Here is a 22,880-nt window from a genome sequence, read left to right as displayed (position 1 = left end):
GTCGGCAAAGAAAGAGTGGGCTATGAGGTCTGTATTAGTTAGCTCAGGTTGCCAGAACAAAATAGATAGATTGGGTGACTTACACAACAGGAATTTATTTCTCACAGTTCTGGGAGCTGAGAAGTCCAAGGTTAAGATGCTAGCAGATTCAGTTCCAGGAGGAAGAGTTTCTTCCTGCCTTGGAGATGACTGGCATCTTGCTGTGTCCTCACCTCTCAGAAAGAGAGAGCTCTGGTCTCTAAGGACACAAATCCCATCATGAGGACCCCATTCTCAGGAACTCATCTAAACCTAATTACCTATCAAAGGCATCACATTGGAGGTTGGGGCTTCAATATATGAATTTGGGGGGCGGACACAAACATTCAGTCCACAACAAGGTCTCAGAGGTCCAAGCAAGAGAAGACCCCAAACACAAGAGAGCAAGTTGAAAAAGGAAGGAAAAATGATGAAATAAAAATGGGTTGCCCTGGACTTCACTGGTGGTGCAGTGGTGAAGAATCCGCCTGCCAATGCACAGGACACAGGTTCGATCCCTGGTCTGGGAAGATCCCACATGCCGCGGAGCAACTAAGCCCGCGAGCCACAGCTACTGAAGCCCGCGTGCCTGGAGCCCGTGCTCCGCAACAAGAGAAGCCACCACAATGAGAAGCCCACTGCAGTGAGAAGCCCGTGCACCGCAATGACAAGCAGCCCCCGCTCACTGCAACTAGAGAAAGCCTGAGCGCAGCAACGAAGACCCAACGCAGCCATAGATAAATAAGTAAATAAATAAATAAATAATTTAAAAGAATCTTAAACCAAAACTAAAAAAAAAAAGTGTTGTCCTTAGTCCTCTTTCACACTTCCTGCTGAGATGGGGAGGATAAAGAGAGGTCATACAGAGGGAAGACTGAAGCTAGGTTGAGAGTATAAGCACCGTAGGTGGTCCCTGATGCGCCTGCAGTGCCGTAATGGTAAGAGACCTGTACTGGAGTCAGTTAATAGGGGGTCAAGGCTCAGCTCCACCACTGAGGATCTTGGGACATCTTGACAGCTTGGAACATCTCAACTGCAAAATGAGGATACTGATAACCTAACTACAGGGTGATTGTGAAAACTAAATGAGGTAATGTTTATAAAACTACTTTGCAAATTATGAGGAGTTGTGTAGGTTAGTTTTGCTGAATGTTAGGATAGTTATGGGACTATGCTAGTGTTACAGACACCAAAGGAGTAGAAAGCATGGCTTCTGATCTCCAGTATCTTGTGATCCTACAAGTATAAATAAGGCTTACAAACATGAAAAGCCTTTAGGATAGCACATGGCTGCACAGGGTTGATCAGGGATCTCATCTTGTCCATTGCAGGTGACTCCGTTATGGCTGGTGTGTCTGGCTAGCTGGTAGGGTGGCTTTAAGGAAGTTTATTTGCCAGAAGCCTGAGGTGCCTTATATGAGAGACCTCCTCCTAGGGGAATATGGAGTCAGGCATGACAGGCACACCAAGAATTAGTGCCTTGGTCACCTGGGTGGAGTGTGGTTGGTATTACTCAAATGCAACACTGCCCTAAACACTTAGCTGAAGATCCAGGCCTCAGAGAAAAGACAAGTCTGTGGACATTGAAAGAGCTGTTTGCCTATCTCTGTAACACACTGGAGCTCAAACAACATGCTCTGGGACCTCTCTCTGAGTGTATAACACAAAAGAGTGATAGAAATTATTCCCTACCCTGCTGCAGACCATGTGCTCCTTTGATACCCAGTAGACATCCAGTGGAGCAATGGGAAAGACCCAGAGAACCCGGAAGAAAGAGCAGAGTCATGGCAGTGCCAGCCTGCAGAGGTGTCAGTTTCCAGCAGGGACTGCAGCACAATAACTGAATGCGACAGTGTGTGCATTGTTGCCATCAGAGCGGTGACAGTCCCTAGCAGAAACTGCCATGCCAGGCAGCGTGGTCGGAGGCAGTGTTCATAGATCGGCTTAGAGCAGCAGCAGCCCTTGATCAAGCACTGTGGATATGTTGGGAATGAAGGATGTTAGGTAGCCTGTGGAGCTTCCAGGAACACTGCGGTGGGGGTGGGATTTGCAGAGGGATGGGGCCCCTATATTATCAGGTGAGCGGTAAAAGGCCAGCAAAAATGTTCATGTAATACAGTCATTTCAGATAACAAAAAAGGTCAGTAGACTGGAATCACTGACATCACAGAGGAGGTGGCCACCGGACCTTGAAGTTGTTCACCATGCATGTTTAAATACTGAAAGACGCCTCTTAGCCCACAAGTCGTACAGCAAACATTCAACTATTAATTCTCCAACACCCAAAGTGCCAAGTGAGTTTTAAAAGAGCCATTTTTAACGCCACTGTGCCAGACTAAGAGGTAGCAAATCTCCCTCGCAGGTAATTCTTGCCATTTGCCTATACCCAGAGCAGCTGCTGCCTCTGCTTTTTCCAAAGAAAGCCTTCTCTGTGTTCTCCCTTGCCCCAGGGACCCAAAGGAGACAGAGGCTCCTTAGCTCTACCTCTGGTGAATAGGTTGGTTGAGTCTCTCATGTCTCCCAAAAAAAAGTCAGAAACAAGTGGTAGCTGGTGATACAATAGATCTAGATTATGCATAGCCCTTGCCCACTGAAGAGTCCCTGCAAAGATGGTTGCCAGTGTTGCTTAGGGAACCTGCAGCAGTAAATCTCAAGTGGTATGGTGGTTGCCATAGGCAACACTCTATCGTCCCTGAAAACAAGAGACAGGTGTTCCCTTTGCATCTTTAATACATTGGGGATGAAGCTATGGGGGTAGGGAGAAAAATTGATTGTCCTTAATCCTGAATTTATTTTGAAGGTGACTACTCAATGAATTGGAAGCTGAATCTCCTTTAGGATTTCCTATGGCGGAAAGGATTTTTCAGTCTCCTGTTTTGGAGGAGAGACAATAACCAGCAATCTAGCTAAGTTACAAGTAAATCAAATGGAACTTAATGATGATAATAAAAGTTTCAAAGTTGATAAGCTTGTTTCCTGAATGTAACCAAAGAAAAGGGTGTAAAATCAGTGGTTCTTAACCTTTAGTGCCCCTAATAATCAGCTAGGAAATTTGCCTCAGGAACTAAATCAATAAGTCTTAGTTGAGGCATAGGCAGTGGCACCCTTATTTACCCTTCTTTCCACCACTATCAAGAGTTTGCAAGCAACTTATTCAACTGAAACTTTGGAGCCTTCAACAGACTTGTAATGAAATGATTGGGAAAAAGCTAAGTAATTCATAAAACATAGGAGCCTGAAGACATGATTTTCTCCTTGAATGCTGATCCTTTCACTGATAAACTCCTTCCCTGTCCCAAGATACCACCACTTCTGAGATTGGAGATGTTTGGAATATACCTAGAGCAAAAGAGATGTAACAGCTATTGGCAGGATTTTACCGGTGCATTCTTCCTGTTGCTATAGAATAGCTACTCTCTGGGCTACAGATCCTAGAAATGGTGAAGAGGAGAAAATTAGAATCCCAGTTGGGCTTCAGGTACCAATCCTCCTCTAAGCATGTAAAGGTAAATTTCAGGCTTCTGGTGGTTGTATATACTGCCCTGATGGCCTTCCAATTACAAAGCCCTTGATCAAATTATTATAAGATCAATTCTGACCACATCCTCTACCTAGTTCTGGTTGCTGGTTATCTTAGCTCAGACTGCCATAGCAAAACACCAGAGACTGGATGACTTATACAACAGAAATTTTTTAAGTTGATTTATAGTTGATTTACAATGTTTGAGGTGTACAGCAAGGTGATTCAGTTATATATATATACATATATGTGTGTATATATGTATATTATTTTTCAGATTCTTTTCCATTATAGGTTATTACAAGATATTGAATACAGTTCCCTGTGCTATACAGTAGGTCTTGTTGTTTATCTATTTTTATATATAGTAGTGTGTAACTGTTAATCCCAAATTCCCAATTTATCCCTCTCCCTCCCTTTCCCCTTTGGTAACCATAGTTTGTGAGTCTATTTCTGTTTTGTAAATAAACGCATTTGTATCATTTTTTTTTAGATTCCACATATAAGTGATATCACATGATATTATACAACAGAAATTTATTTCTTACTATTCTTGAGGCTGGAAGTCCAAGATCAAGGTGCCTGCATGGTCAGGTTCTGGTGAGAGCTCTCTTCCTGGTTTGGAGAAGGCAGCCTCCTGGCTGTGTCCTCACATGGCAAAAAGCAAGGGAGCTCTGGTCTCTTCCTTTTCTTATAAGGACACTAATCCAATCATGGGGTCCTACCCGAATGACCTCATCTAAACCTAATCATTTCCCAAAGGTTTATCTCCAAATAGCACATTGGGGGTTAAGGCTCCAACGTGTGAATTCGTGGGGAACACAAATATTTAGTCCATAACAGTGGTTGATTGCTTTATTTATTTATTTTTTTAATTCTCAGAGTCCCATTCTGCCCAGGACACTTCCCCCATTCTCTACCTTTTAAAACTTTTTATTATGAAACATTTCAAACACAGAAACGTAAAGAGAACAGTACAATGATCCCTTATTTGCCTATATTCCAACTCAGTTATCACCTCTCTGCCACTCTTTTTTCATTGGTCCCAACCTCCAACACAACAAGACAAGTAGTTTCTATGAAGACAGAAGCTGTGTTTATTTGGCATCCCTAGCATCAGGTAAAATGGCTGGCTCATGGCCACTTAATAAGTTGTTGCTGAATCAATCCACTATGAAAATGACACTGTGCAAATGTGCTAGATGTTACGGGAGGTGCCAAGGTAAATTAGACCCAGTTCCCGCCCTCAAGGAGTTTATGATCTAGAGGGGAAGTAATGGAGTCCACCTCACGTTGGGTGAAAAAAACCTGCCAGAGTCAAGGGGATTCTGACTGCTCTTACACAGAAAGTGTATCTGTGTAAGATATCTAGGTATCTATTCCCTGGGGCACAGTCAGACTCTAATCAAGGAGTTACTCTTCCTACCAAAGGAAAAGAGTCTTATTTACCTCATCTCTACAAGAGAGGTGGCAAGAACACCAAGGGCTCAGATAAGCACTCAGAACAGAAACCTGCAGGGTCAGACAAATGAAAAGAGAACTCGTTCCTGGGAAATGGGCATTTCACAAGAAGTGATAATATGAGCAAACCTCTTCTGAAAGAAGGTGGCCAGGAGTCGGGTACCAAAAAGGAATGGTAAGCAATTGCAGTTGAGGAGCTGGAGAATTGTCCACTAACAATAAGGGCCCTGATGCAAGAGGTCACATACTAACCTAGATCGGATGGGATAGGAATAGCAGAGTTGCATAGAAAGTGGAGCAGGAGAATCTGAAAGAGATGGGCAGAGGAGACCAGAAGTCTTCAAGCCATAACTGCTTAAAGACCTCAGTAAGAAAAGAACTATAAATTACTATAAGAACCCTACTCTAAACTAGCTTTTAGTAGGTCGCAAACAATTTTGTTCAAGTTAACTCTGTGGTGAATTGTATTATGTTTCTCATTCCAGGTTATGAGTTCATTCTAAATAAAATCCTTAACAAACATGCCCTTAAGAAGGTGTATTTCCATCAGGGAGTGCCCCACATAGTGCTAAGACATGTATTCATACAGATGCAATGCAAGATGCCCACAGAAGGGCTTCCCTGGTGGCACAGTGGTTGAGAATCTGCCTGCCAATGCAGGGGACACGGGTTCGAACCCTGGTCTGGGAAGATCCCACATGCCGCGGAGCAACTGGGCCCGTGAGCCACAACTACTGAGCCTGCGCGTCTGGAGCCTGTGCTCCGCAACAAGAGAGGCCGCGATAGTGGGAGGCCCGCGCACCGCGATGAAGAGTGGCCCCCGCTTGCCGCAACTAGAGAAAGCCCTCACACAGGAACGAAGACCCAACACAGCCAAAAATATAATAAATAAATTAATTAATTTAAAAAAAAAAAAAAAGATGCCCACAGAAGACACAGGTGAAGTATTATGGAATCTCAGAGGAAGGAGAAATTTTCTTTTCAGCTGTTACCATCAGGGAAGCTTTGTGGAAATGGATATTTCAATTGGATCTTGAGAGATGGGTGAGATATGGACACATATGGGAGATCAGAACAGGACATTTCTTAATAATAGCCACCTTTTTGTTTGTTTGGTTGGTTGTTGCTTTGTTTTTAATACAAACTACGTACAATTTTCAAATTTAGGAACTGGTAATAACCTTTGGCTAAGAAATGAGTGGCTAAGAAATGAGTTTGGATGCAGTTCCAGATCTTCTGTGTACCCACCCTGGGCTTGTTTCCTCCCTGTTTAGTTGGAATGTTTTCTTGGCTCAGAATTCTGAATTTTATGCGTTTACTCAAAATTCAGTCTATATTGGACCCGCTCCCATTCCCACCATCACCCCATCACCCCATCAAACCCAGGTGTGTTCTCTTCCTTAGCTTTCTCAATGCACATGTGATGATACGTAGATGATAAATACAGAAGGACATATTAGGGGATTTGCTTGTTTGTTTTTAATCAATAGACTAATTTTTTGAGCAGTCAGGTTTACAGAAAAACTGAGCAGAAAGTACACAGTTTCCAAATACCCCTTACCACTCCCGCACCCACATTTCCATTTTATTAACATCATGCATTAGTGTGGTACATTTGTTACAATTGATGAGCCAATATTGACACATTATTATTAACTAAGGTCTGTGTATGTATGGTCCGTAGCTTATGTTAGGGATCACTCTTGATGTTGTACATTCTATGGGTTTGGACAAATGTATAATGACATGTATCCACCATTACAGTATCATACAGAATAGTTTCACTGCCCTAAAAATTCCCCTATGTTCCACCTATTCATTCCTTCCTCCACACCCCAACCAGTGATCTTTTTACTGTTTCCATAGTTTTGTCTTCTATAAATGTCCTATAGTTAGAATCCTATAGTATACAGCCTTTTCAGATTGACTTCTTTCACTTAGTAATATGCATTTACGTTTCTTCTATGTCTTTTCATGTCTTGATAGCACATTTCTTTCCAGTGCTGAATAATATTCCATTGTCTGGATATACCACAGTTTGTTTATTCGCTCACCTACTGAAGGACATCTTGGCTGCTTCCAAGTTCTGGCAATTATGAATAAAACTGCCTTAAATATTCATGTGCAGGTTTTCATGTGGACTTAAGTTTTCAACTCATTGGATAAATTCCAAGGAGCATGATTGCTGATTGCTGGATCATATGGTAAGAGTTTGTTTCATTTTGTAAGATACCATCAAACTGTCTTCCAAAGTGGCTGTACAGTTTTGAATTCCCACCAGCAATGAATGAGCGTTCCTATTGCTGCACATCCTTGCCAGCATTCGGTGTTGTCAATGTTCTGGATTTTGACCCTTCTAATAGGTGTGTAGTGGTATCTCGTTGTTTTATTTGCAATTCCCTAGTGACATATGATGTGGAGCATCTTTTCACCTGAGTATTTGCCATGTGTATGTTTTCTTTGGTAAGGTGTCTGTTCAGATCTTTTGCCCATTTTTAAATTGGGTTGTTCATCTCCATATTATTGAGGGCATTTGTTTTTGTTTTACAAAACAAAATGAGATTATGTGTTTCTCTCTATCTTGCTTTTCTCACTTAGTACATTGTGGAAATCCCTCTAAATCGACTGGCATAGATCTAATACATTCTTTTTCATGACTGGGTAACATTCCATGGTATGAATTGTCCACAGTTTATTCAAACATTCCCTGTGGATGGTTATTCCCCTTGCATCTGGTTCTTGCCATTACAAACAATGCTGCAGAGCATACCCTTGCGCTTATTTCCTCCCACCCTGGTGCTTTGATTTCTGTTATGAAAGGAGGATTTAGTTGGTGGCTAGGAGTACAAGCCCTGAATTCAGACAGCCTAGATTTGAAACCTAGCTCTTTACTTATGATCTGTGTCTCCTTGAGCAAGTCACCTGATCTCTCTGTGCCACGGGTTCTTCATTACTCCCTACAAAACAAGGATAATAATACCTCACAGGGTTGTTGTGAGGATTAAATGAGATAATATATTATTGTGCATGGAACAGAACCTGGCACAAAATAAGTACTCAATAATTGTCACCCTTGACTGTTTACAAGATAGATTCCTGGCAGTGGGATTGCTTGCTTGAAGGGTATGTGCATTAAAAATATGTTTTTTTACTGATTCGATCTTTTTATTTTTTTAAATTTTATTGACATATAGTTGATTTACAATGTGTTAATTTCTACTGTACAACAAAGTGATTCAGTTATACATATGTATACATACTTTTTCATATTCTTTTCCATTATGGTTTATCACAGGATATTGAATATAGTTCCCTGTGCTATACAGTAGGACCTTGTTGTTTATACAGCATTTTAAATTCTAACAGATGTTTCCATATTGCTTTCAAAAAGTCAACAACGTTCATATTTCCACCACCATGAGAGTCCTTCCTTTCTATGTCACTGTCAGCAGTAGGCAGTATTACTCTTTTTTAGTTTTTGCCAATTTGATAGGTATAAATGACAGCATTGTACTTGAATTTGCATTTCTCTGGCTGCTGGGAAGATGAGCATCTGTTTATATGTTTTCTTGTCATTTGTATTTGCTCTTCTGTGAATTGTCCATTTATATCTTTTGTCCACTTTTCTATGTGTTGTCTTTTTGTTACCAAATTGTGAAAATTCTTTACATTTACAGGTCTTAGTCCTTATACGTTCTTTGTATTGCAAAAACTTTTCTTGGGACTTCCCTGGTGGTCCAGTGGTTAAGAATCCACCTTCCAGTGCAGGGGACATGGGTTCTGTCCCTGGTCAGGGAACCAAGATCTCACATGCCATGGGGCAACTAAGCTCGCGCACAGTAACTACTGAGCCCGCGTACTCTGGAGCCTGTGCGCCACACCTAGAGAGAAGCCTGTGCACCGCAGCAAAGATCCCGCATGTCGCAACTAAGACCCAATGCAGCCAAATAAATAAATAAATACTAAAAAAAAAAAACAACTTTTCTTAACATATTAACACTCTCTTTGTTTATGGAATCTTTTTCCACAAACAGTTTTTGGGGGTTTTTTGGTATTGTTAAATCTATTCTTTTATAGCTCCTGGGTCTCCTGTCTTGATTTACAGGTTACATAACATTTAGTGTGTGTGTGTGTGTGTGTGTGTGTGTGTGTGTGTGTATAGGTGCCTAAATTTTCTTCTATAATTTTTATTGTTTACATTTAAGCAGGCGTTTTTTTGCATATGATGTGAGGTAATGATCAAACTTCATTTTCCCTCTAGGCCATTTATTTATTTATTTATTTTAATTATTTTATTTTTATTTATTTATTTATTTATTTTCGGCTGTGTTGGGTCCTCGTTTCTGTGCGAGGGCTTTCTCCAGTTGCGGCAAGTGGGGGCCACTCTTCATCGCGGTGCGCAGGCCTCTCACCATCGTGGCCTCTTTTTTTGTTGCGGAGCACAGGCTCCAGACGCGCAGGCTCAGTAGTTGTGGCTCACGGGCCTAGCTGCTCCGCGGCATGTGGGATCCTCCCAGACCAGGGCCCGAACCCGTGTCCCCTGCATTAGCAGTCAGACTCTCAACCACTGCGCCACCAGGGAAGTCCTAGGCCATTTATTAAAGCCACTTTTCTTCAATAAGTTCAACTAGCATTTTTAACATAGAAAATTATCATATATTTTTTGATATATTTCTGGATAATCTATTCTGTTCTCATATATTTTATTACAGAGGCTTTATAATATAAATATCTGTTATGGTTACTTTATCACTGTTGTTCTTTTTCATAATTTTCTTGGCTATTTTTAAACATTTTTTCTTCCACATAAACTTTAAGATAGTCTAATCAAAATTAAAAACACTGTTATAAAATATCACAAAGTTTGCAACTATCTCCAACAAAGTATGCATATTCATATATATACTATCTTCCAAAGGTATACACACAAACACACATACTTTTTCACTGCACCATCTGTAGTGCACATTATATTCTAATATATTCTAACACATGGGTAATTTTATTTTCATATGGGAAGCAGATGAGGATATATTTATTTTAATATGCAAATGTGACAAAATATTAACAATTGTTGAATCTAAGGTGTTCATTTGGTTGCTTGAACTATTCTTGCAGCTTTTCTGTAAGTTTAAATTCTTCTAAATAAGCAATTGAGGAGAAATTAAAATAATAAATAATCTGGGAATGTAGATTGGGGGATAGGGCCAATAAAATAAAGCCATAAGTTGATAATTATTTAAGCTGGGTGATAGGGACATAAGGGCTCACTATATTATTCTCTCTATTTTGTGTATTTTTAAAATAAGAAGTTAATTTTTTTTTAAAATTGAAGTGGGATTTTCATTGGAATTCCATTTAAATCATGTAGTAAGTTGGTGACATCTTAGTTGTGTTAAGTCTTCCCATCCAAGAACATGGTAGATCTTTCCTTTTATTCAAGTCTGGTTTTATGTCCTCTGGTAAGATTTCTCTTAGGCTTCAGATTGGTCATTCATTGTTCCAATAAGTATTTGCTTAGGTTCTTACCACAGGCTAGGCACTGTTCTAGAGGCTTGGCATCCATCAGTGAGCAAAACAAAGATCTCTGCTTTTTGAAGCTTAATACTAATGAGGGGAATCCAACAATAAACTATAAAAGTAATAAAGAAATAATATAATATGGTAGAAAGTGACAAATGTGATGGATAAATGTAAAGTACAGCAGGATAAAGGATTCAATAGTGCAGGGAGTGGGTGGTCAGCAAAAGCTTTATTGATGATGGTGACATTGAATAAAGACAATGTTAATAATCAAGCCATTAGTTTGAAATAGAACCTAATGGGGAGGACCAGAGATGGGGCCTCACCCCCAGAAAGGGTAGTCTGGGAAGAATTGTATAGGTTGTCACTTAACCCAATGGTGAGGTTCAGGATAGGCCTATAGTTTCAGTGAGGAGAACTAAAGGACTAATCCAGAAATCACATAGAGCTAGAGCTGGGATGGTAGGCTTCAGCTCCAGGGACTCACCACTGGAGCAAGACTAACACCAGAGAGACTGACTATAGCCCCTGGGTTTGTCTAGGTCCTTGCTACTCAGAATATGGGTTCAAGGACCAACAGCTGGGGTATCATCTATTAACTTGTTAGATATACATAGTCACAGGATCTACCCTAAGCCTATTGTATCAGAACCTACATTTTAACAAGATCCTCAGCTGATATGAGTCTGCCCATAGTTTAAAGGCCTTCTATACCTACCTTTGGGGGCAAGCTGAGGGCAACAGTTGCTACAATTAGGGATACTCTTACAGACTTGCAGAAAATAAATCAAATTGAACTGACACTACTTTATTCGTGGTGAGTAAATGGATTTTCCAGTGCTTGATCTACTCAGATAAAACCCAAGTATACCATTATGATGGGACCACAAAGTCAATAAAATTTGTAGGATGGTCATATTTTCTCAATTAATACGGAAGGGCCCATCATACTCTTAGGTTATTAATTTTATGAAGGCACTAAAACCAGACAGAGAAACACGTGTCTTATGTTTCAACAATTGTTAAGGGTTTAGAAAAACAAACCACGAAAAACATGAGGACCTTTGGGAATCTAAAAGATGAAATGTAGGATCTGTGTAGCCTCACATTCTTGGTGTAGTAGAAACATAGTATTTTGAGTCAAAAGACCTGGTTTGAATCACACGTCCATCACTTACTGGCTAATAGTAGCCAAGTTATTCAACCTCTGACTTTTCTCATCTGAAAATGAGGAGTAATAATACCAAATCATACGGTTAAGTGAGCATTAAATAAGATGGTAAAGGGACTTTAAAACTATGAGGTACTGTGCAAATGTGAATTTTGTTGTTATTAAGCCCCTGGTTCAATTACAATTCTGTAAAGTAGAGCTATGACCAAACTGTATGACTGTAAAGTCTGGGGAATGCGGTAATTACCTACATGTTGTGATTTGAGAGACACCAGAAAAGGTCTTTGCTTGAGTGATAACTACAGCGTCTGAAATTCCGCCATCAATGTTATTATTCCTTGAGGTTAAATAAGTCTATTATCTCCGTGAATCCCTCTGTTAAAATCCAAATTCCACAATGAAAATACAATCAGCCCCTACTTGTGTTACTGCTTTATATGTTTCAAAATTTTTTCGTATTTATTATCTTATATTACCCTTTCAATTATGTGATATGGTGGGGTTGATATTTTTACTATTTTTGCCATTTTGCAAATAAACTAATTGAGGCTCAGACAGCTGAAAGTGACTTAACCAAGTTCACACAGTCACTTCCATCCCTCCTGAAACTCAAGTCAAACATTTAAGTAAGTCTTTATCCTTCCTTTCCCTGCTATCTTATATTCGAGGCATGAGAAGATGTTATCAGTTCTACCTCCAAAATATTTTAAAATCCATGTTCTCTTCTCAATGTCTACTGCTGTTTACTTTATCTACCATATTTCTACATCATTATCATCTCTACACTATCGTCTCTCACCTGGACTACTGCGATACCCTTCTGACTCTTCTCCCTGCTTCTACCTTTACTCCCACAATGCATCCTCATAAAGTAACCAAAATGATCTATTAAAAACAGAAAGTGGATTTTTAACAAATGGTGCTGGATATCCACATGCCAAAGAATGAAATTGGACTCTTACCATAAACCATATACAAAAATTAACTCAAAATGGATGAAAGATCTAAACATAGAAGCTAAAACTATAAATCTCTTAGAAGAAAACATAGAAGAAAAGCTTTATGACATTGGATTTGGCAATGATTTCTTGGATACAACACCAAAACCACAGGCAACAAAAGAAAAAATAAATAAATTGGACTTCATCAAAATTAAAAACACTTTGTGCATCAAAGGACGCTATCAACAGAGCGAAAAGACAACCCATGGAGTGGGAGAAAATATTTGCAAATATCTGATAAGGGATTAATATCCAAAATACAAAGAACTCCTACAACTCATCAACAGAAAAACAAACAAACCAATTAAAAATGAGCAAAGGACTTGAATGGACTTTTTCTCCAAAAAAGATATACAGATGGTCAATAAGCACATGAAAAGATGCTCAACATCACTAATCACTAGGGAAGTGCAAATCAAAACCAAATGAGATACCACTTCACATTCATTAGGATGATGAAAGAAAGAAAGAAAAAGAAGAGAGAAAGTGAAAGGAAAAGAAAAAGAGGAAAAGAAGGAGGGAAGGAAGAAGGAAGGAAGAAAGAAGAAAGAAGGAAGAGGAAGGAAGGGAAGGAGGGAGGGGGAGGGAGAGATGGAGGGAGAGAGGGAGAAAGGAAGAGAGAGAGATGAAAGAAAGAAAAAGAAAGAGGAAAGAAGGAAGGAAGGGAGAAAGAAAAGGAAAGAAAAGAACAAGTGTTGACAAAGATATGCAGAAATTGGAACCCTTGTGCATTGCTGATGGGAATGGAAAATGGTGAAGCCACTGTGAAAAACAGTATGGCAGTTCCTCAAAAAATTAAAGAATTAGGGAATTCCCTGGTGGTCCAGTGTTTAGGACTCCACACTTTCACTGCTGAGGGTCTGGGTTCAATCCCTGGTCAGGGATCTAAGATCCTGAAGTCTGTGCAGCGCGTCCAAACAAACAAACAAAAGAATTACCATACAATCCAGCAATTCTACTTGTGGGTATGTATTCAAAACAATTGAAAGCAAAGACTTGAACAGATATTTGTACATTCACAGGAGCATTATTCACAATAGCCAAAGATGGAAACAACACAAATATCCAGTGATGTATTAATGGATAAACAAAACATGAGGGGGTTTTTTGTATATACATTCAATGGAATATGCTTCAGCCTTAAAAATGAAGGAAATTCTGACACATGCTACAACATGATGAACCTTAAAGATATTACGCTGAGTGAAATAAGCCAGACACAAAAGGACAAATACTGTATGATTCCATTCATATGAGGTACCTAGAAGAGTCAAATTCATAGAGACGGAAAGTAGAATGGTGGTTGCCACAGGTAGGGGGAGAGGAGAATGGGGAGTTATTTTTTAATAGATACCGAATCTCACTTTAGGAAGATGAAAAAGTTCTGAAGATGGATGGTGGTGATAGTTTCACAACAGTGTGAATGTACTTAATGCCACTGAACTATACACCTAAAAATAATTAAAGTGGTAAATGTTATGTATATTTTACAAAAACAAACAAACCAAAAATCCCTCCAAAGCAGAAACCTGATCTCAATCCTCTCCTTAGGATCTTTTAATGATTTCTGTTTACGGTTAGCATGGACTGCAAGGCCCTGTATTACCTGGCTGATGTTTACTTTGCCAACCTCATTTTGGGAAGGAAGAAAGGGAGGTAGGGAGGGATAAAGGGAGGAATCAGAGCTGAGATTCAAATCCAGGTCTCCTGACTCTCAATGATATAGTCTGTCTACTGTAATTACCTGCCTCCTATATTTGTAAGTTAAACTTTATCAGCTAATTAACACCTTAGATCAAATAATTTAGCAAATTGTTTTCCAATGTGATACCTTGCTCAGAATCCAGTCCTTACCTACATAATATGATAACTTTTTCATGAAGAAAGATATCCTGAGCAGGTAGCACTGGAAAATAAAAGCAGAGTGGGGAACTGCAGTCAGTTCTGATTTGTTCTAACTGGGGAAGCAGGGGAAGCTTTTCAGAGGAAGGGCTATTAGAACTCAGCAAAGCTTTAAGAAGAAGTAGAATTTCCATGGGTAAAGGATGGTAAAAAGGACACTGAAGGCAGAGGACAGCCAGAGCAAAGACAAGGAAAAATGCACGAGTGGAGAATGCCTGGGAACAGTCAGGTAGATGGAAGGGTGGAGCAGATGGGAGTGTAGACTGGAGGGGTGGGAGATGAAGCTGGGGAGGCAGCTCAGGACCTAAAAGGGAGAAGGGAACTCAAAGCCATGATAAGGAAACTGGACTTTAAGAGAAAAGGAGAGTGAGTCACTGCAGTGTAGAATCAGAGCCAAGGAACCCCAGGAGTTTTTGGTGGAGAGAAAGGGAAAGGGCAATGTCATGGGCCAAGTACCTGCATCTGAGCATGTGGGGACTTAGGATGGGGAAGGCAGAAAGATGGGGAAGAAAGAGGAAGGTCTCTTCCGGACCTATGCTCAGACAGGGAAATTAAGAGGAGGGGAACAAAGACAGATGCTAGACAACTGTGGTACTGTTTGAAGAACTCTAAAGAGTGTAGTTTGCACAGGAAACTATATTAAATATCTTGTGATAAACCATAATAGAAAAGAGTGTGAAAAAGAATATGTGTATATGTATAACTGAATCACTTTGCTGTACGGCAGAAATTAACACAACATTGTAAATCAACTATACTTCAATAGAATAATTTTTTTAAAAAAGAGTGTAGTTCGAACCTGGAATCAAGAGACCTTAGTGAAAAAAGTAACGGAGGTGGGTGGATCCTAGAGGGTTTTGATAAAGATCTTAGATAATTTCCTTATTTTAGAAATTTTAGCCTAAGTCCGTGAAAATTGCACTAATACCTCTGGTTGACTGGCTATCTACAACAGCAGAGTGAATGGAATAAATAAATAAGATTTTTTAAAGTTCAATGTTTATAGACGTATTTATTTTAAAAATGACTGGGGACTTCCCTGGTGGCACAGTGGTTAAGTATCTGCCTCCCGACTCAGGGGACACAGGTTTGAGCCCTGGTCCAGGAAGATCCCACATGCTGCAGAGCAACTAAGCCCTTGTGCCACAATTACTGAGCCTGCATGCCACATCTATTGAGACTGCACGCTGCAACTACTGAAGCCTGTGTGCCTAGAGCCCGTGCTCTGCAACAAGAGAAGCCATTGCAATGAGAAGTCCGCACACTGTAACGAAGAGTAGCCCTCACTCGCCGCAACTAGAGAAAGCCCACGTGTAGCAATGAAAACCCAACGCAGCCAAAAAAAATTTTTTTAATAAATAAATAAATAAAATTAAAAATGACTGAATTAGAAGACGTTAAATAATGTTGATACACACCAGGAAGGGATTAGGCAAGGAAAGGTGCATTATTTCACCACAAGAAATAAAGACCATAGTTAGAAGTTAATGACCAGCCAAAGCTTTAGATCTTGTGGTAGGTTTCCTAGCTCCAGAGGATCATTATGGTGGAAACTTCTTTATGGTACTTAGCTGAAATAAACAGATGGCAGTTGGAGAATTTTACTCTGTGACCCCAATGTATTTTTAAAAAGAAAGCACTCTTTTAATAAGTCTGGTATGTGAGGAGGGAAGGCACAAAAATCCAAAATGGTTTGGTGATACTGAAAATCCTATTAAGTAAGAGGGCATAGTGAAGCTCCAAGAGGGCAGAGATCTCTGTAGCCCAATCCGCTAGAAAGTGACCAGCACACGGAAACATTCAGTAAGTATTGTGAAAGAATGGATGGATGCAAAGGTATGGATTCTTGGCTTTGTTTTAACCTAGAAGATCTCCAGCAGTGAGCCACAAAGCTCTGAGCTTGGTCCTGAGCTGTTACGTTCTTTTGATTGAAGAAATACAAAGTATGCTTACCAAAGAGCTATCAATAATTAGGGCTGGCGAGTAATACACTGGCCTTAGAAGAAAATTCCCTGTCAAGTGACTACTTAAATCAGAATTTGAGTAAATATCTGTAAGTTGTGCTATAAATAGATTTCTACATGACTTCTCACCTGAGATGCCTTCTTTCAAGTTCCCCGATAATGATTATGTTATTCCTTATACTTAAGCACCTGCAAATGTTCCCTATTGCCTATCTAAGTAACAATTTCCTCTTTGCAATGCCCTGCTTACTTTGATCCTACTCTCCTTTTTTTTCAGCACTTTTGAAAAGCTTTTTCTCATCCCACACAGAGGCCTGTTCTACTTCAGTGGTTCAAAGTTTAAATAACATACGTGTTGGATTTAGAAGGAACTGGCTCTGAATTCCAGATCCACCACTTACCGTGGGGCTTTTGGTAAATTACCTGACTTCTTTCAGCTTTAGTCTTATCATAAAATGGTGATGGTGATGATGATGATGTGTTTTCTGAGGATTAATAAAGATCATATGGAAGTTCCCAGGACTGTGTCTGATACTTAGTTCTGTCATCTTTCTTCTTCATGGATTTTTTTCCCCTTCTGTCAGGACCATACTATTCACTGCCTAATTGCTTTTGAATTGTTTCACGTGTTTTCATTTTAGCGTTACTACTAGATTGTTATGGAATCCTGGAGTCTGTAAGCAGGGTCCAAAAAGTTTGACCTCCCGTACCTGTAGTACTTGTCTATAAAATGAGACAGCTGGACCAAATAATCCTTTTATCTATGAATTCTGTTATTTCAATATGCCTTTTGTATCCCTGAGGTGGCTTGCACAGTCTGACACGTAACTATTTGTTAACTGAATGACTAAAATCTCTTGTTACTTCTCTCTTTTCTATTTACAGTAGTCATAATATAGTAGTAGTAGGATCAATGTAGTAGGATCAACTAGGAAAATGTATATGAAAGTAATTTTAAAACTTGAAGTCGTAATTATATGTGTGTATATAAATTATATATTTATATATATTATATGTATACATAAGCAGTACATAATATATATAAACTACCATCTATATATATCTATATATAAATATATGTAAATATATAGATATAGATAGATAGATAGATAGATGATGTGGTAGTTGTAATAGTAGAAAGAATAGTGGTAATAGGACCATCCATGATTTGAGGCAATTCTAATTTATTTACCAGTGTAAGACTGAGGCTGGACTTATGTGACCCCATGCCCAGCTTATGCTTGTCCAGGGTGATTCTCTGACAGCAGAGAGGTCCCATGTCATTGGGAAATTATTATTTATTAGTTTTACAGCGCATTGTACACAGAATCCATGCTCTGTGTTAGTCAATGTGAAGAAAATAAAGCTGATTCAGGCATGATCCCAATCTGGTGAAGGAGACAGCTAATATGAAGTTATCACCATAATATTTTACTCCTGAGAGATATTAAGCAAGGGAGATTTTTCTCCTGCTGCCTCTTCTCTTCAAGCCTTTAATCTTGCTGGCCCCTTACTTCTCTCCTTTACCCTCTCTGCTTTATACCTGGCAATTCCTATTTATTCTTTTTGTTTTACTTAATTAATTTATCTATTTATTTTTGGCTGTGTTGGGTCTTCATTGCCGCACGCGGGCTTTCTCTAGTTGCAGCGAATGGGGACTACTCTTCCTTGCGGTGCACGGACTTCTCATTGTGGTGGCTTTTCTTGTTGCGGAGCACGTGCTCTAGGTGCACGGGCTTCAGTAGTTGCGGCACGCAGGCTCAGTAGTTGTGGCTCGTGGGCTCTAGAGCTCAGGCTCAATAGTTGTGGCACACAGGCTTTGTTGCTCCGTGGCATGTGGGATCTTCCCAGACCAGGGATCAAACTTGTGTCCCCTGCATTGGCAGGTGGATTCTTAACCACTGCACCACCAGGGAAGTCCTTCCTATTTATTCTTTAAGACTCAGTTCAGGTACACAATGTTTCCACTCCCCCCACACCTTACCATCACATTACTAAAGGCCTATTTATAGCAGTTTCTTTTAGCTAGTACATCATGTTCAGCAATCAAGAAAAATTAAAAGGCATATTAAAAAGCAAAAAAAAAAAAACCAAAAACCCTGCAATTTGAAGAGGCAGCTCAAGCATCAAAACCAGACATCTAACCAGAGTTATTAGAATGATCAGACCTGGAATTTAGAACAACTATGATTAATGTACTAAGGACTCTAAGGGATAAAGTAGACAGCATGCAAGAACAGATGGGTAATGTAAGAAAAGAGATGGAAATTCTAAGAAAGAATCGAAAATAAATGCTAGAGATCAAAAACACTGTAACATCCATGAAGAATGTCTTTCATGGCTTATTAGTAGACTGGTCATGGCTGAAGAAAGAATCTCTGAGCTTGGGGACATATCAATAGAATTCTCCAAAACTGAAGAGCAAAGACAATAAAGACTGAAAAAAACAGAATGAATATCCAAGGACTGTAGGACAACTACAAAAAGTATAAGATATGCATAATGGAAATAACAAAAAGAGAATAAACAGAGAAAGGAACAAGAGAAATATTTGAAGCAATAATGACTCAGAATTTCTCCAAATTAAAGTCAGACACAAAATCACAGATCCAGGGAGACTGGAGAACAACGAGAAGGATAAATGTAAAAAACCTACACCTAGGCATAGCATTTTCAAACTACAGAAAACCAAAGATAAAGAAAAATGCAAACATATAAAACTCCTAGAAAATAACATAGAAGAAAAACCTAGATGATCTTTTAGATATTAATACAATGCCAAGGGACTTCCCTGGTGGTGCAGTGGTTAAGAATCTGCCTGACAATGCAGGGGACATGGGTTCGAGCCCTGGTCTGGGAAGATCCCACATGCCGCAGAGCAACTAAGCCCATGCACCACAACTACTGAGCCTGTGCTCTAGAGCCCGCGAGCCACAACTACTGAGCCCGCATGCTGCAACTACTGACGCCCGCGCACCTAGAGCCCATGCTCCACAGCAAGAGAAGCCACTGCAATGAGAAGCCCGTGCACCACAACGAAGAGTAGCCCCTGCTCACCACAGCTAGAGAAAGCCCGCATGCAGCAATGAGGACCCAACGCAGCCAAAAATAAATGACTAAATAAATTTTTTAAAAAATACGCAGCCAAAAATAAATGACTAGATAAATTAAAAAATAAAATACAACACCAAAGGCACAGTCCATGAGGGAAATAATTGATAAACTGGACTCCATTAAAATAAAAAACTTCTGTACCACAAAAGACAATGTCAAGAGACTAAAAAGACAAGCCACAGAATGGGAGAGAATATTTGCAAAAGACATCTGATAAAGGACTGTTATCCTAAATATACAAAGAACTTTTAAAACTCAACAATAAAGAAACAAACAACCTGATTTTAAAAATGGGCCAAAGTCCTTAACAGATTCCTTACCAAAGAAAATATACAGATGGCAAATATGCATATGAAAAAATGCTCCACATCATATGTCATTAGGGAATTGCAAATAAAACAACGAGAATATCACTACACACCTATTAAAATAGTCAAAATCCAGGACTTCCTAGTGGTCCAGTGGTTAAGACTCTTGAGCTTCTACTGCGGGTTGCATCCTTGGTGGGGGTAGTTCTGCATGCTGAACTGTGCGATCAAAAAAAAAAAAAAAAAAAGTCAAAATCCAAAATCCAGAACACCGACAACACCAAGTGCTGACAAGAATATGCCACTGGCTGGTGGGAATGCTAAATGGTTTAGCCACATTGGAAGACAATTTGGTGGTTTCTTACAAAACTAAACATACTCTTACCATATAACCCAGCAATCATGCTTCTTGGTATTTACCCAAATGAGTTGCAAACCTAGGTCCACATGAAAACCTGCACATGGATGTTTAAGGCAGCTTCATTCATAATAGCCAGAACTTGGAAGCAACCAAGATATTCTTCAAAAGGCAAATGGTATATCCATTCAATAGAATATTGTTTATCACTGAAAAGCAATGAGCTATCAAGCCATGAAAAGACATGGAGGAATCTTAAATGTAGGTTACTAAGTAAAAGAAGCTAATCTGAAAAGGCCATATACCGTATGATTCCAACTACATGATGTCTGGAGAAGGCAAAACTATGGCGGCATTAAAAAAAAAACCAGTGGTTGCCGGGGTTTGGAGAGGGAGGGGGTAGGGAGGAATAGGTGGAACACAGAGAAATTTTAGGGCAGTGAAAACACTGTCTGATATTGTAATGATGGATACATATCATTATACATTTGTCCAAACCCACAGAAAGTACAATACCAAGAGTAAACCCTAATGCAACTTATGGACTTTGGGTAATTATGATGTGTCAGTGTAGGTTCATCACCTAGGGGCAGGACAGGAATAAAGACGCAGATATAGAGAATGGACTTGAGGACACGGGGAGGGGGAAGGGTAAGCTGGGACGAAGTGAGGCAGTGGCATGGACATATATACACTACCAAATGTAAAATAGATAGCTAGTGGGAAGCAGCCACATAGCACAGGGAAATCAGCTCGGTGCTTTGTGACCACCTAGAGGGGTGGGATAGGGAGGGTGGGAGTGAGACACAAGAGGGAGGAGATATGGGGATATATGTATATGTACAGCTGATTCACTTTGTTATAAAGCAGAAACTAACACACCATTGTGAAGCAATTACACTCCAATAAAGATGTTAAAAATAATAATAATAAATAAATAAATTAAAAATTTTAAAATGTAGGTTCATCAATTGTAACAAATGTACCATCCTGTTATAACAGTAGGGGAGGCTGTCCATGTGGGTGGGCAAGAGGTATATGGGAAATCTCTATACCTTCTTCTCATTTTGCTGTGAACCTAAAACTGCTCTTTAAAAATTGTCTTAAAAAAAAAAATTCAGATCAGGCCTCATTTTCTCCTAGAAGCCTTTTCTAACCACCCCACCTCCTCCTTTCATTTCTTAGAACATTCAATTCTCTCCTCTATCATTGTGTATTGTATTAGAATCATTTGTCCTCACTATCACTAGATAGTGAGTTCCTTGAGGAGAGAAATGTTACCTTACTCATCTTTTCTCCCCATTGTTTAGCAGAGTGCCTGACACATAAGTAAGAATTCAGTAAATACCTACTGAAATGAAAAGAAATTCAGTGGGCCTAAGATCACTTTGTCAATTACTTGGACATTGCCTTTAAGAATATCCAGCTTCTTAAAACATACAAGAAGATGCAAGAAACTGTCTGCCAGAACTAATTTGGACGATGCCCGGTTACCTCCTGTGTTCCAACTTCCCACTGCATTGCAGCCTTTTAGGATTCCAGGTGCTTATTCCTATTCTTGACCTCGGTTCCAGCATCTGTTCCCCTCAGCTTTAACGGTCTTCTTTCTTGAGACCTGAAAATTAACCTTGACTATTCATCCATCAAACATTTACCAAAAAATATTTATTATGCCAGGCACTTCCTGGTACTGGGGTTACAAGCAAACAAGGCTCCTACCCCAGAAGAACTCATTTAGTCAGGGAGAGAGACTTGTAAACACATGGGTAAGAGAAAGGTAGACATTGTGATAGAAACAGCCATGGACTTTTGGCACTCAGAACTCAGGGTTTTATCTTGAGAGAGACCCTAAAAATCCATGATATAAGGATTTGTCATTTTTAATGAGGTGGAAATTTGAATGAAACTATCTTGAAGGTTGGTGGGCAATGAAAGCAAAGCACTTAGCCAGATGTCTAGACTGGGTGTGTATTTTGGCCTGGCATTGAGGTTCTTAACTCCTTCTCAAGCACATTGTTACATTCATTACAGATATCAAGCTGATTGTTTAAATTTTTCAGGTACATTTAATCAGAGAGTAAATGCTATTGTAGGGTTCCCCAAAATGGGGTGTTCTCTAAGACCTCAGGAAAATGTTCTTATGAATGTGAAGGATATATTATATGTACTTAAGGATAAATTTATTAAATATATAGACCTGTACAATGAAAGTTACAAAATTTGCTGAGAAAAATTAAAGATGATCTAAAATGATGGCACAATAAACAGTATTCATGAATCAGAAGACTCAATGTTGTTTTTAATTCTCCCCCAAATATGTATTCAATGTATTCCAGTCAAAATTTCAAAAGGCTTTTTGTAGAAATCAAGAACATGATTCTAAAATTTATATGGAGGGAATATCCTGGCAGTCCAGTGGTTAGGACTCGTCGCTTTCACTGCTGGGGGGCCTGGGGTTCAATCCCTGGTTGGGGAACTAATATCCCGCAAGCCACACAGCACAGCCAAAATTAATTAATTAAATAAAATTTATATGGAAA

This window comes from Balaenoptera musculus, chromosome 8 (assembly GCF_009873245.2).
Source record: "Balaenoptera musculus isolate JJ_BM4_2016_0621 chromosome 8, mBalMus1.pri.v3, whole genome shotgun sequence".
NCBI classification, from domain to species: Eukaryota; Metazoa; Chordata; class Mammalia; order Artiodactyla; family Balaenopteridae; genus Balaenoptera; species Balaenoptera musculus.
This window is presented reverse-complemented; position numbering follows the sequence as displayed.